This window comes from Aythya ferina (genome assembly GCF_964211825.1).
Source record: "Aythya ferina genome assembly, chromosome: 5".
Taxonomy (NCBI): domain Eukaryota; kingdom Metazoa; phylum Chordata; class Aves; order Anseriformes; family Anatidae; genus Aythya; species Aythya ferina.
Window position 1 is genome coordinate 4,330,639 of NC_140301.1, and position 15,980 is coordinate 4,346,618.

At 36.8% G+C, this 15,980-nt stretch overlaps 1 protein-coding gene across 1 annotated transcript in view; it reads left to right on the forward strand.

The window, feature by feature from the left end:
* LOC311437983 (uncharacterized protein) overlaps positions 1 to 15,980 on the forward strand; it is a 415,393-nt gene that overhangs the window by 15,032 nt on the left and 384,381 nt on the right. Inside the window, exon 3 of the mRNA XM_084521887.1 lies at positions 6,236 to 6,359. The gene's annotated coding sequence lies outside the window, so the exon portion shown is untranslated. The remainder of the gene's footprint in view (positions 1 to 6,235; positions 6,360 to 15,980) is intronic.

Genomic DNA, 15,980 nt, shown 5'->3' on the forward strand with positions numbered 1-15,980 from the left:
GATATGGTAGCACTTGGCCACAGGAATTCACCTTGCCAATCAGCCCTTACAGTTGCTTTATGGATTTCCCCTTACAATCCAATGGGAGCAAGGGTGGGGAGCCACGGTCTGGCCTGCATCCTGCTAAGGTTAGCTGTGGCTCTCTTCTGCTTTCCATAGCCCTACTAGGGACTTCTGAACAGTTGAAGGATTTCTGTTCCAGGGAGGTTTGGTTTTGAGTGGGGAATCAGTCCCTCATCTTAGTTACAAAAGTGTCCATTTGTTAGAGCTCTCAGAGATCCTTTGAGATGAAAGACGCTAATAGATGTAAGATAATGGGTACATGCAAGATTGTCGTCATTAATAAATATTGAAGGAAAAAAAAAAAAAGAAAAAAGCCCTCTGTGAACGATGTAAAATAACACCAATGAGTATTTAATCTGCTTTTTTAATTGAATTTTCAGCTTAAAAAGGGGAACTTTTCTTCTTGTTTGAAAAATTGAAATAGAAAAATGAATATTGAAATGTATTGGCTTGGGATTTTCAATGCAGTTTAAATAACTAATTAAGAAAAAGTTGCAGGGAGGAAAAACATTAAAATATGCAATAATTTATTTTTAATAAGTGTAAAACAGATTATTTTAATTACCACATTTTTAAAAATACAGGGTAAATAAAATGCCTTAAATTGTCATTCATAGAGATTTAGAATTGAAGTGTAGAGATTAAAGCTTTTTATCAGTAGATGTAGACAAAAGACTTAATGAATAACAAACACAGAAATTAGCTGAAACGATGCGCTACATATTTTATCCCCGCATTCCCGTGCTCATTGGCTTTTTTCACTACTTTGGTGTTGCTTGTTAAAATAAGCTGTTGGGCAGGTGAGGTTTCATGGTATCTTCTATATCAGCATTTCCTTTTCATAAAGCTTTACAGCTGATTTTAAATATGCCTCCTAGCCTTTAGAATAACAGCCACCTGGTTGGCCTCTTGTGCACCCCACTGGCTTAAAGGTAGATGCTGGTTCGTATAACTTTTGCACTTGATTTCTAGTCACCCAGGTTTCCAGTGAAATCTTTGTAAGCAACGTTGCCAAAATCACCTAACACCAGCCAGACTTTGGCAAAGGCTGTGCATCCTGGCTGGAGTTAATACTTTATATTACTGCATAAATTTTGGATCCAAGTGCTTCCAATTTATCCTGCAACTTTTCCAGAAGGGTTTTGAGGAGCCATCCCGCTGTCTGTCAGTGTATGAACTCAATTATCTGAAACAGTGTCTCTTGGAGAGTTTGGTGTTGCAGCGAACATTTCTCCCATTTGGTGTAACAAACACAGTGCAGGAGTAGAGCACAACTGAGCAATACTTGCTGTTTTATGTCAAGTCAGGGCTAAGGTTTCCTTTTCTGTGTAAGCATGTGCATTTGTTGACGATCAAAAATGTCTAAATGACATGCACTCCGCGTTATTCACTTCATGTTTATCCAAAAGCAGAATCTGACCCTGAAGTGCTGTATTTGTCCTGGTTGTTACAAGGCTGTATGCTCATTGTGCATAAATGAGTAATTGTCCTTTAGAGACCTGTGCTTTAGTTCAGTCTGTTAGGACCGCTGAGCCAACAAGCACAAAAAGAGCTGTACTTTGGCTCCATCCCAAAAAGTTAGAGGTCGTGAGCCAAAAACCCCAGGAAAGCCTTTCGGCTTTCCCGTCAGCCCAGCGTGCTGGGGTTCAGAGCTGGTGATCTCACCTGGATCTGCGGTGCAAGAGGACACGGAGCTGGCAAAGTGGGGGCAGCTGTTTCCAGAGGAAGATGTTAAAAAGGGCTCCAAGTCTTCCAACCAGCAGGCAAGTTGTCCCACTACCAAGGGGGAAAAGAAGTCATCTTTCGCCTCTAGTCTTCATGAGAAATATTTGTTCTCCTCTTAGCTTGTTTTCTCTGATGCATCTGATTTTCCTGCTTCTCTGAGGGGGAAAGCTTACGCTGAGAAACCTCTCTCTGTGATCCAGAATAGCTCTGTCGGGTCTCCCTCTCTCCCTCTCCTTTTAGTACTTCAGATCATCTTCGACGTAGGGGAAAAAAGATCTGGGAGGTGACTGGCAGTTTTGCTATTTCATAAGGAAACATTAAGAAGGGGAGGATTTGGCCCAGTGGTAGCTGAAAGCATTCAGGCCCTGCCAGGATTTAATTCCTCATGAACTCTGGAATGGATACAACATACATGCTACTGTTCCTCTATAATTTCGCATCCCTTTTTCCTGGTTTTGATTTTTTTTTTTTTTTTTTTTCCCATTCGTTTCTGTTAAACCCAGCTGAATGGTGTATCCTTTATAACTAGGATCCCTGCAAGGGAGAGACTCGCACTGTTTTTACAAGCCTCTTAAGACTCCAGCTAAAAGGTACTGGAGATTTGCCTTCGCTTGCGTTGGTAATGTTGCTGTTTTTGGATCCAAGGGCCTCCAGTTCAAATCCCCCCAGTAGAGTTAGATTCCTCACAAAGTAAAAAGGCACTCCACAGATTAAAGAAGCTGACTGAATACTGCTGTGTAGACCACTAATGTGCTACAAGGGTACTCAGTTCTTTAGCAGGGATTGCGGTGTGCTTCTAGGGGACTTCTCAGGCACTGTTACTTAGAAATTACATGGTGCTACACCAGCTCTGGGACTTGTAGATTTGCATTCACTCTGCAGCTTCATTAACAATTTTAACTGGGACATATTTAGACTACTCAAGCTGTTTCTATAGGGTTGATTATTTTGTCTTGTCCTCAGAAAACAGCTTATCCTTGTGAAAACAACATATAAATTCTACTATTATATTTAGTGCTGCAAGCTTTGCTGTTAGTTTTCCTTGCCGAAGCAACAGAATTTCTGACAAATAATTCCTTCTGAGTTAAAATCTACCATCGCGTGAACATACTCAGCGTCTTCTCCATTCTCTCAGTGAATTCTGCGAACCTCTGCCATTTAGGTTATTTCCTAGAGAATAAAGTAAAGGGAGGAAGGATGTTTTAGTAAGACACAAGATACTTCAGACTTGTCATCTGATCCAGGGAAGATTCTTAAATCCCTGTGTACCTCCATCCTATTTATAAAGTGCACGCAGTGATATCTCCTCAGCTCTGGAGTGTTTTGCATGCCTTAATTTGTTGAAGGATTTTGAAACTCTCCTATGGAAGCTTTTACAGAATTGAAAGTGCTACTCTCATGACTGCAGGTGTCCTGTGCTTCTCTGGTGGAATCTGCTGCAGAATCCTACTCCTTATAAGGAGCTGTGCTCCAGAATCTGTGATTTTGTTTTCAGTGCTGAAAATATTTGTATAAATATTTCCTTTCCTAACACTCATATGTCCAGAACAATCTCCCTGAAAATAAACTGAGAGTGAAGCCTAAGGATTGCAGGTTTTGTTGTAAATGAAGCAGTTGATAATTATCCCAGGAATATCTGTAACATGCATGTATATTTGCATTCATCTTTTTTTTTTTTTTTTCCCGTACTTAGCAATAGGAATATCCAATATTACAAGCATTCTCCAGAAGTACATGGAGATAATGGAAGTATACACAGTAACAAGAAAACTTCATGTGTTATTCCATTCACTGTATTTTACATTGGAAAGTTGCAGTGTATCCAAAATTAAAGAAAACTGCCACAGAATTTTTATTTGATGATGGCATTCAAGACTTGATTTCTCCTGTGAAAGCACTATTCTTTCGACATTTCTGTGGAATACAGTCGGTGCTATGTGTTTGTACCACTTGCAATCTATAAAGCCTTACATTTTGATATGTTCAGTATATTCAGTTCCATGGAAAGCCTATAGTATGCAATCTGTCAATTAAAGAATATGCTTCACAAATTCATCCTTTTCCAAGTTTATCATTTGTGTGCTTGAACAAGAAAAAGGAGACAAGCCTAAATCCTGTGTCCTTTTTTGTGCTGTGTTCTGTGAGTAGCTAGAAATGATTATCACACTTGATAAAGAAATCAGCCCTCATAAGAAAAGTGATGAAGAGGAAGTTGTGTGCCAGTGTAAGACAGCTTAGAGTACAACAGTTATGAAAATATGTTGCAATACTAAGTTGTTTTTCAGCAGCTTTTTTTTTTTTTTTTTTTTAAAAAAAAAAAAAAAAAGAAACCAAGTTACTTCCAAGGATTCTTGAATAAGCTTCCTTACATTGGCTGTACATTTTTTTTTTTTTTTTTGTAATTCTGCTTGCTCTAATTTTAATTTGGAGTCACACACAGGCTCAGATAGGAAAAGGCTCTGATAGAAAAAGGCTCTCGTTGAATAAGCTAGCCTTGTGATCAAGTTGTGTGAACTGCCTGGCTGGAGAAGGTTTAAGAATACTTTTTATCTGGTTATGAGCTTTTAATAACAAATGTGATCATTTGATGCTATTTTGTAAATATATATATAGTATTCACTAACCAACTAAATTGCTTTGCTATGGATTTTGAATGGAGCAAAATGTTTTGCAGGAGTCACTCTTGAGCCAATATTAAACCTGATTGAGAGGAACCATCTAGTTTGTAAGGGAATACCTGTTTATTATTCTTGACAAAACGCCCACTTTTTTTTTCTTTTTTTTTTTTTTTCACTATGTTTAAGTGTTGGTGACAAATTTCTCTGTGCATCTGGAGAACTACCATCTGCATTTCTGATGGTTGCCATTGGGTGGTGCTAGGCAATCGGTATATACAATATGAGACAATGGTTTCTTTTTGTATATATCAAAAATCAAATGAGCTTTAAAATCTGATCTCAAATAATTTACAGTGCAAATAAACTAAGTGCAAAGAGTTACTGTGATGCTCTTTTTTTTTTTTTTTTTTTTTTTTTTAATATATATACTTAACATAAAGGAAGGGTCTGGTATGCATTTTTTTAATGCATCTGTATGCGTTTAGGTGTTTATGCATCCATGGATACGTGCATGTGTGTGTAAAGTTTGACCTGAAATGTGTTTTTGCCCTAAGGATACTGATGCCTTGTTTTTGATCACGTTGTACTAATGTGGCTTAATTAATTGCCCTCTTAACATCTCTGCTAATGCTCAGGCTTTTGTTACTTGTGTGTGTATTTATTACAAACCTGCTAGGTGCTAAAGCTGACTGGAGACAGATGATGGATTTCCAACTTTAGAAAAACAGTATCTACTTAATGCATGTTTAAGGAAGGCTAATTTACCAGCTGAAATCAGTTCACAATTAAGTGTCCAATGAGAGCAATGAAATATTAATATTTTAACATCATGTTTTAAATATTTCTTGTCTACCTGGTTCAAAATGTATATTATGTCAATGATATAGATGTACCAGTTTATTCTTTGAGCTAACTCAGTTTCTAAAATATTTGTTTTATAATAACCAGAAGGGGAAAGAAAAAAAAAAAAAAAAAAAAAAAGAAGATTAGGACTGTGGTTAATGAGAAGGAGATACATACAAATGTTTGTTGTATATTGCATTTGAATAGCTTAATCTTTGTGTAAAATAAAATTATGATTGTTAGGAGTTAAAATAATGAAAAAACATAATTGGTAATTGATTGCATGGGTTAGGACAGGCTAAAAATGTTTGCTTTCACATTTCTTTGTATATTCATATTTATTAATGTGGTTGGTGATTTCTGTGTAAAACCATAATGTGGAAGGGTGGGGGAAGTTTATATTCAAAACTCATTTGGTCTTGAACACCTTTAGTTAATCTATGAAGCATGTGGCCTTGCAACTTAGTAAGATAAAATTAAAAATGATTTCTTTAACTTTTATGGGTTTGTATAGCTTGTGAGTTACCTGGAGCAAAACAGTAGTTCTTCTGACAAATTTAGTTTAATATCTTTCATGACACTGTGGTTTGCTGCTGTTGTTGTTTTCCCAGATACTGGTAGCTTAAAAAAAAAAAAAAAACAAAAACAACAACAAAAAAAAAAACCATACTTTTTAGTTTATAACTAACCTAAAAATAGCTGTGAATGAGTTGAGTAATTTCAAAATCACAAGATCAATTCTGGAGGATTGGTGTAAATAACCAACGACAGCAAGCATGAATCTTTTGCAACTCAAACTTCTTACCATGTTAATTTTCCCCTTAGTGAATGGGAGAAAGACCTATTGTGTCGAAAATGATGCCCTGAGTGACATTTTGAGGCTAAAAGCCTCTAAAATATTTGTAGTAATTTATATAGTGATTACCCTGTCTAGACCTTTTACTTTTTGCTAGACTTTCATTTAAATGCTGGACTTTTTTTTCCAGATCATAAATCAGTGGCAAATGCGCAGATTTGGACTGTCCAAAGTTTTACCTTGAGAATATTTTCCTGAAGCATTCCAAAACACTGAAATCCTGGGATGGCAAGAAAAAAAAAATCAAGTAAAAGGTAAAAACAAAAATTATTTATGATGCATTTTGTCTCTAATCCTCAAACTAAGAATACTAATAGCAGCAGTGATGAGCTTAGCTGATTTTTATGGCTAATGCTTTTTGTGAAGTCGAATTTGATTGACATTTCATCTAAATTTCTATTCCTCGTAACAAATATTTCTTTTCCTCTATTTGTAAGTGCCTTTTTAAGATGCTTCCTTTAAAACAATGTAACAGTCATTTGCAGCTTTTATGGCAGCTAAATGTATGCCGTTATGCTGGCTTGGTTCTACTGACATTTTAACATTGTTAATAATCACTGGCCATTTATGTGTGCTGTGTAAAGGCATAATGTGCTTTTATATAAAACACTGTTATGAGGGCTCATTATCTTGTGAGGCAGAAGTTATAATGAAAATTAAACAATTGCAAACTTGCTTCGCCATGTGTTTTTTAAATAAATTTAACCAGGCTGATTCACAGCTTCTACCTGATTCTGGGGGGTTTTATATCAAAGCTGTTTGAGAGTTGCATGCATAAATTCCTTTGTGCAATCATGAGAGCTGTGTGTAGCACACTTTGCACTGCTCTGCTAAAACTGATCAAGAAATGCTTATTGCACAGACACGATCCTAGCAGGGCATGAAATAAGTGGAAACCTTTGAAACTAAGTCTCAGAGGTATTAGTAGCTAAATGGAGTTTACAAATAACCTTTTACTTACAGGTAGCTACAGCAGTACTGATCTGCAGTGTATAAGCTACTTTTTCTTTTTTTTTTTTTTTTACTAAACACTCAAAAACACTGGCTGTCTATAATTGCATGGTCAAAATTACGGAAGTATTTGCACTATTTCTCAAACTACGAAAATGTTGAAAATGTAAATATGGGCTATTCAGTTTCTCATTTACGGACTGCAAGGTTTTACCAAACTCTTTAGGTAATAGACATAATCTTTCACTTCTCCCGTGCTTCCATATAAAATGATTTGAACAGTAGCTCCTTTAATAATAAAGTAAATCAATGACCAGAAATGTGCATAGGCTTCTCCATGATGTCTGCATTTTTGCAGAGTTATCCTAGCTGAGGATCTGGCCATTTGAAATTCACTTTGAAAATGACTGTTGCTGAGCACCCTTTTAAAGCTGAGCTAACCATTGTGAGTTTCTGACATCCTTCCCTTCTGCTAGGATGCCAGATTTGTCCTTGTAGCAGTGTATTCCACTACTCCTGTATCGTTATTTTTTTTTAACACAGCACTTACATGCAGATTGTTCCAGTACTGCAATCGTTAGGGAAGCCAAATCTCCTTTTTTGTGCATGTTTAATGTTGAAAGCTACCAAGGCATGAAACAATAATTCAGAGATGCTCAGTTTCAAATTACCTTTCTTCATTAAAAAATAAAATAAAATAACCAGGAGGTCTAGCACATTATGTCACTAAGTCACACAGTAAGAGGGACCATCAAAGAATGGTGGGAATTATCACAGCAGCTTGCTCCTTGTTAGAAGCATTTACCTCATGACCCTTTCATTTGCCTACTGCCACTTTAGTTTAAGAGTGACAACACTGTATAGCACTCTGCACTTTTTTTTTTTCTCCCTATCCCTTAGCACCAGATGCCTTTGTAAAGCAGGCTGGTGAAGCAGTGAACAAAACCTTGTGGGATAAGTCTGACACTGGAAGTTAATGATTATCAGTCGAAACAAAACACTTGTTTACATGTTGTAGTCATTAGAGGTTCCAGTCAGTCATACCTCGGCTGGGATTCCTGCCAAATGTTTTGAGGGTTCTTTCACAAGCTGTGCAGTTTTGTAAATACAAAAGCACTCTTATTAAGCCTTTTTAGTATTAGACTGTGCAATTAAGATTACGGGTAATTAGATTCCTTTATTTAGAGTAGAATGGTCCAAGATACACACACAACTTTCTTAGCCACGGGATACCATCAGATCTCTATTTGGGTGTTCCATTACAGATCAATGACTAAGAGAAACTCTTTTGTATTGTGCACATTTTTTCTTTATTAAAAATTGCAGTCAAAACTTGGGGCGGTATGGATTTTTCCTCACCTTACTGTCAGCACCTCTGTTGCAGCCATAAAACTTTCCTTTTTGATTAGCATGTCTCAATTTGCTGGAAACATTTTGCTTACATCTCTTTTAGTATTGCCGCTTTTCATTTCAGCCTTATTACAACTAGGATTAAGGAGGTGATTTGACTATGAAGGAATTTAGGAAAATTTCCAGTCAGCTAAGGATGATTTTAAGTTAACTGCAGGATAACAGAGTTGTAGAAATGAATGTTTCTTTTAACACCTGTGTATTAGCCCATACCTGAATAAATAAATGATTCCTTTGGTATTTCAAGTTGGTATAAAGCAGCTCAAGTCCCACCATTTTCTTGTAAACACTTTAATCGTGTGAAGATGCATCTAATACAAATAATCTCGTGAGCTGGTGAACCTGTTTCACGTACTCTTCTGCTTTGACAGAATTCTCTGCATTGAGCATGATGGTAAATTATTTAAGGTTTGGGAGGCCATTTTTTGTAACTGTGAATTGTAAGACAACTGAATCATCCATACATATTTTATCTCTATTTTTTTCTTTGCCAAAGAAGATATCAGTTTTAGTTGCTCCAATGCAGGACTGCTCGCTTTGACATTTCCCAGTTGTCTGTAGTGCTAGGCAATAATTAAATATCAGGTGCATAAGCTGCTCTTTAATTTGACATGTGTGCTCCAGGCAATAAACACATGCAGTGCAACGTGGGAGTGTAATTGCTAAGGAATAAAATCTTGTACCAAGTGAGATCATTGTATCAGGTACTGTGTGACAGCTCATTTGATCATTATGCCCAGGCTAAAGAGGTTGCCTAATTAGTTTCTATTAAAACTCACCCTTTAATCAGGAATTATTCTTGCATAAAGAATGTCACTTGGTCCAGATGAATGAACAATGGTTCCCCCTTGAGATTCAACTATCTGTTACACTTGGGATGCCATATGTCTTTTCAAACAATTCAGCTACAACAGTACTCCGTGAATCCAGATCTCATAGCACTAAGCAGTATTTGCATTTTCTTGATACCAGCCAGCATTTCACACTAAAATCACAATAGTATTCTGTATATACTTCATCAAGCCAGAGAAACCATGTTCAAGCAGCAGGAACTGTGTTGTAAACATACAAATGACTAATGGGCCTCTCTTAACTAATGTGTCTTAGCTGTTGTATATATTTCATAAGTGACACACAGAGCATATATGCTATTACCTGGAGCTAGACTTTGGTCTCTCACCTAGAAACGTCAAGGTTCATCTAAATTTAATATTTTGAAGGGAAATAACTTTCTAGCTTCTTTTTCTCGTGACAATAGCTTTATCAGATGAAGCTGGTGACAGAAATAGCTGTGTTTTTATTTATTTTTTTATTTATTTTTCAAAGGAATGTTGCAACTTCTGCAGCTTCCCAAAGCTTACTGAAGGCATGTATGGCTGGACAGGTTACTGGGTTCATGCACATCACACGTGGAGCTCAGTTGTTGAATATGTTTCATCCTGAGCCATGGCTACATTTCTGCCAGCTCCCAGTTGTCCAGATGAGCTGGCTCATCAGCCATATAGAAGCTGCAGTGGCTCACCTAAGCTGATCAGAAGTGCTCTCAAGGACAGGCTTCTCCCTGAAGCAGTACAGACTACTGCAGTCAACACCAGGTGGAGATGAAGGGACTTTAAAGTGGAAGTCCAGGTCTTGTGGTCAGTGTTCTCAGTCAAGTCCCTTAGTCTGCTTATACAGGTGTGAACCGGTTTTGCAAATTTTGCAAAATGCCATGGGCTGGACTGTCTGTTTGCAATCCAACCTTTAGGAAGTGCTGTACGTCCCCTAGCTTTCTCTAGATGCATCCTGATAGCAAGCTGTGAGCCAAGTTTCCCTTTTGTTGTGGAGGGATGATCCTACAGCATGCCAATGTCTGCACTGATTGTATCTTCCAGCGTGGTGTGCATCTCCCTTTTACCTAAATGGCTTATAGACTACTGATAAAGTAGCATCTCTAAAATAAAATAAAATAAATCGACATTTTTTTTTTTTACAGCTCAGACTATTGCAGATACCTGTTGTGTTTGGAGGAATGAAAAATAGTTTTGCAAGCTTTGCATACCTGCAGGCAATACCTGCTACAGAAACAACCACAGTCTTAGGTTGCGTGAAAGGTTACTGCAAACATTAGCCACATGGCATGGGACAAGTATCATATAGGAAGCCTGCTCCAAGATCATTCTTGGTAAATGTGAATACTTTAACCTTCATACTTAAGCTATATGGTCTTTTACACTGTAACACCATTGAAGGCAATGGGAGGACATGCACGCTATGCAACCTAAGTATGCACTAAGTGTCCACATTCTCTATACCCAACAGACAACATGTCATAGCCAATATAAATGAAATGCACTGGAAAAGTGGTTAAGGCATGATTAACATGTAGAATCTGAGAAGAGAAACAGTAATTTACTCATTCTCATACCTAGAGCTATTTATGAAAATATGTATTCCATGTTTTCCGACAGCAGACCACCTTTACCTAATACTTTCTTTCTGGCTGTGGTCTATCTCTCATCAGTCAGAAAATGGAGAATAAGGAATAAATGTTTTAGTAAGTGCAGAAATCATGAATTTGGGTTTCCTCTGGTTATTCCATACTGTTTTGGCATTCTCCTGTGCTCCCATCACATACTTCCAGTAAAAATATCTCTAGTTCTCTATGACACTCCTCGTTTCTTTCCATGTCCCCTACTTGAATTTGCCCAGGCTTCTGGCAGAAATGTTATGGCTGATAGTCAGTGGTACAGACATCCTGATTGGTGTCAGTTGCTGTCTCCTTGACTATCAGTCAAATTAGATTTGTTGCACCTTAGCTACTTAGCAAATGCCTAGAGGAGATTCATGGCAATAATTTATACAAATATTTTAGTGAAGCTCCTAAATGGTATCCAGACTGGTCTGGTGGTATGCAGTGATAAAGATTGACTATTGCTAGAATGGTGAATTATCAGGCTTAGTTGTTATATCATCTTTATTTTTGATGAGATTATTGATAGGTCAAAAACAAGGAGGAATGAATGTCTTGTGGCCATGAATGAAGGGCCTTATCCTATTCTGCAAGCTGTTTTCTTAGAAGTCTATACACTAAACACAGAATTGTTGTAGATGGTTGATCTCAGAGAAATCCTTTGTCCATGAAGACTAACAGAGCTCTTAAGTGGAAGAAAAAAAAAGAAAAAAAGGAAATTTAGTAGTAATTAATAGGGGGAAATTATAATGCAGAACTAATAATGTTTTTGTTTTGTTTTGTTTTTAATGGTTAAAAAAATGATTTAAAAAAACTCATCTTATTTGTGTGAAAGACAACGTGCACAAGGGGAGTTTCTTCTTATGAGTCAGATTAACCTCTTTAACTAGTCAGCTTTGGTGCTAAGCATTATGTTTTATAGTTTCAGATCTAGGGATGGTGTTGCTGCATTTTCCCTGCAGTTTTTTGATCATAAGAATGAGTTCTACGGGTTATTTTTTATTTATGCTTAAAACCTAAAGAAACATACAAACAAACAAAAAAGCCACTTCATTATCACTTTAAGAAGAATTTTCGTTTGTTTTGTCTTTTTCTCAATTTCACTGAAAGTTCCCTTATTCTGACATAATAGCAGGGGAAGGAGAAGCATCTAAGTTCCCTTATATCGTGCATTCAATGTTCCATTCCTCTTTCCTCTGTTTCCTCCACAATAAAAAATTCCAAGTGTGACAAGCTCTCCTTCTATGGATGTATTACTGTGATTATGATCATGAATGTTTGTCTGGTTTTGAATCCTCTCAGCCGTCCACTTCTTTCTTTGTATTCTTTTCAAGGTAGGATAGACATAAGGTAAAAAATTATATAATGGGAGTAAATAATATTGATTTATTTTACTGAGGTTATTTTTATTTTTGAACTTTCTGAAGATAATTTTTTAATGCAATTCCATAAATCAATCTGGGTTCATTCTAGACCTGACCCAGCTTTACTGAAACGTTCATGAACTTAAAAATCTTGGCTCAAATTTTGATGAAAAGCTGCCCTAAAATGTATCAAGTTTTGATTAAAATCTAGCTGTAACCCTACCGTAATTATTAGGTATATTTAACTATCTTCAGTAGCAAACTTAAACTAAAAATGACCTAAGAAAAGTACTTCTGCTATAAACAAATATAGGGACTAAAAACAGTTTGGTGTGAGCATTCAGAGCTGTTTTTACTTTCTACGGTCCTGTTTGCCAAGGTCTGAATTTTATATTTTTTCCAGAAAATACAGTTTTCCGTTACAAATACATGTTTATCTTTGTATTATAAAGCGGGAACTATTTTTATTACCCTTGTTATTAATCCAAGTAATCTTTTGTGTTTCTGTAAGAAATTCACTAGAGTGGAATCAAAACATTGTTTGGTATAGAATTAACCTTTCCCATATGCAAAAGGCAAATGAAACTGCATTCAACGTAAATAGAGTAAGAACCATCAGCATTGCTCTGCGTAATATCCTGATACTTTACAGTCCTTTTGGACCTGAATGTATCAAACATACTTCAGAAGTCTTCATAAACTTGTATAAATGTTTTCTTTTGCAATGATTTTTCAAAGTTTCCAGTAACAATCATTTATTGGCCTCCTGTGAATTGTACTGCATGGATTGAATATTATCAAGGAAAATCAACTGTTTTTGTTTTATTTCTCTGAAGTGCTTTCTAAAAGAATTCTATTCAAAATGTAAACTTTGGATCAGATTCTGCCCCTAGCTACAGTATCTGATAAAATGCCATTGACTTTATTACAGTCCACTTTGACTCTGGCATATTTCCATGCACTCCTGGCTGCCAGTATAACTGAGGAGGGAAAACTTGACCGAGGGTATGTTTTGCTTCAGAAAGAACCGTGTTATTTATCCTCAGTGAGGAACGTACAGTAATTCACATGATACACCAAGACTGAACTAGTCCTAGAGTCTCGTTGTTAAGGTTCCTCGTCACAAGAGCTGCCCAATAATGCTCTTCCAGGAACTGTAAATGCTTGCACATAGGGAACTGGGCTCAGCTTCAGCTCACGGCTTCTCCAGGGATATGAAGCAAAAATTGAGTTTAGACACTGTGCAGGCCAAGGGCTGGGGGGAGTTCCGCTGACGGAATGGGAAGGACTGCGGAGGGGAACAAGGGCACTACAATGCTGGACTTGCTGCTCCTCGTGAGGACAGGAAGGATGTGGGCAGCAAATGTGCATTGTGTGGTGAGGAGGACTGCTGAGTGCTGACAGTGAGTGCTGAATCCACAGGCTTGACTTGCTGGGCCTCTGGTAGAGCTCAAGGCAGTTTGGGGACAGTGGCCATCTTTGACAAGCAAACTAGGAAACAGACAAAAAGTTTTAGGCCTAGATATGGCCCTGATGATGATATAGGGGCCCTCCACCCCCTAAGAAGTCATGACATGGTCTTAAGAGCAGTAGACCTGGCAAAAATAATGAAATGCAGGTCTAGATGTATCTCTCCTTAATTTTGAGGTGTAGCCCGGAAGGCCTGGGCCTAATCTATGTGAGAATAAGGAACTGAAGACATTTTGGGAAAAGGGCATGTCATTTGCTACAGACTATCCTTCCCTGTGTCTACTCTACCATGAGACAAAAAAACACATAGTTTTGGAATAACTACTGTGGAAAACTCATTTATTTCACCTGGAACATATTCTGGAAATTATTCTGTATATTCAGGTAATGTTTTGCAGCCTTTCCCTCTAACCATGAAGCTAGCAATTTTGTCTTATAACTTCTGCAATTAATGCTGATTTCAAAACATGTAATTCTGGAAAAAAAAATAAAAATCAAACATTTTGAAATTCAAGGTAACATTGTTAGAATTGGGAGCAATGCTTGTTTTTTGAAATACACAAAATTTACAGCAGGAAGGTTCTACACATCATCTGTAAACATCAGATTAGTACAGCTAGACATATAGTGAAAAATCTCATAATTTATCAAGGCAATGAAGTATTCATCTTTGAATTCACTCTTAAATTTAGAAATTTTATATCTGCTACATCTTCATTTTTTAGATGTTGTTCTGTAACTTTTTAAAAGGCCAACTTTCATGGGAGTTTACATCTTAAGTTCAAAAAAACCAGTATGCATTTACAGCTGACTTCATTTTGAAAGCTTTTACTGTTCGTTCTTTCACATAGAACATCGAGCACATAATATTCACAGTCCTCATGATAATAGGTTTGTTGGGACAGGGAAGGCATCTTTCTTTCATGTTCCATTTGAGTTAATATGTCTGGTTAGCCACTGGAGAAATAAAGTTGGCATCTACAACCTCTTGTTTAAAAGAAGTCTAGATCCCATCCTCTGTGGTCTGTCAGGAGTGGTTATGAAAGGATCTCTTTTGAGCTTTGAAGAAAAAGGATTTTTATTCATGTCTGACATTTTCAAACCAAGTATAATTTATTACTCTCAGTTTTTGTGTTTGCTAAGGCTACTAAGCTGCTAAAACAGGACAGATGTACATGTGAAGTTGGATTGAGAAGTGAAGCAGAAGCACACAGATTTCACAAAGGGGACGTGGAAGATCTCTAATGCTTTTCCTTACAGGAAAAAAGCCACTCGTGTGTCTTAGAAACTGAAATATAAGCTTTCAATGGCAAATGACTGGAAACATATTTTTCAGTTGGCCCAAAACACTGCAATAACTAATATCTGTAGGGAATAAAGGAAGAATCAATATGTGCAAGTACTTTGGTCATTTAAGAGTCTGCCAAAGTGGTGTGATTCTCCTAAGTCACAAGAAAAAGCTGCCATAACTTTACCTGTAAAACCATATATATATATATATATGTGGATGTTATACGTGTATATATATATACATGTATGTATTCTTAAAGGAAAACAAAAATGTATACATATCACAATTTTAATGTTTACTTTGGGGGGTAAATTCTAAGAACTTGTTTGACATGCATACAGTTTTCACATTACAGCTACAGCTAGAACGTTAAACCAAGAATAATATTTGGGCTTGTGGCAGGAAGGGTTACAACCTACTCCCGTCTCAGTGAGAGTGCGGCCAGCAAGCCAAGAAAGGTGATTGCTGCCTTCTTTTCAGTGCAAGGGAGATGACATCTCAAGTGCTGTCTCCAGTTTGGGGCTTGCCAGTAGAAGGAAAATATTAGAACATCATTGTTGTCTCTGACCTTGCTTTTATGGGGATGTTTAGAACAAATGATATCCAGGGGTCTCTTATTATTGCATGATTCTACTATCTATCCATTTTTGTGTTATAATAGGACTACTTGCTAATACCAGTCTCTGCAAATAAAGAATGTTACAGTAACTTTTAAGTTTTAAAATGCAGATCTGGTCTGAAAATGTATACATTATTTTACATATTAATGCAAGACACACAGTATAAAAGGCCCCTGCTGGATTAATCTTTGCTATAGACTATTTGTTTTGAGGAGCTTGAACTATTTGTCAGCTACCCTTTTCAGTAAAATTATTTTCTTGTACCATGTTTTTTTCTGTGGTGCAATTAACTGTTTTCTAGATGCTACAGTCACTAC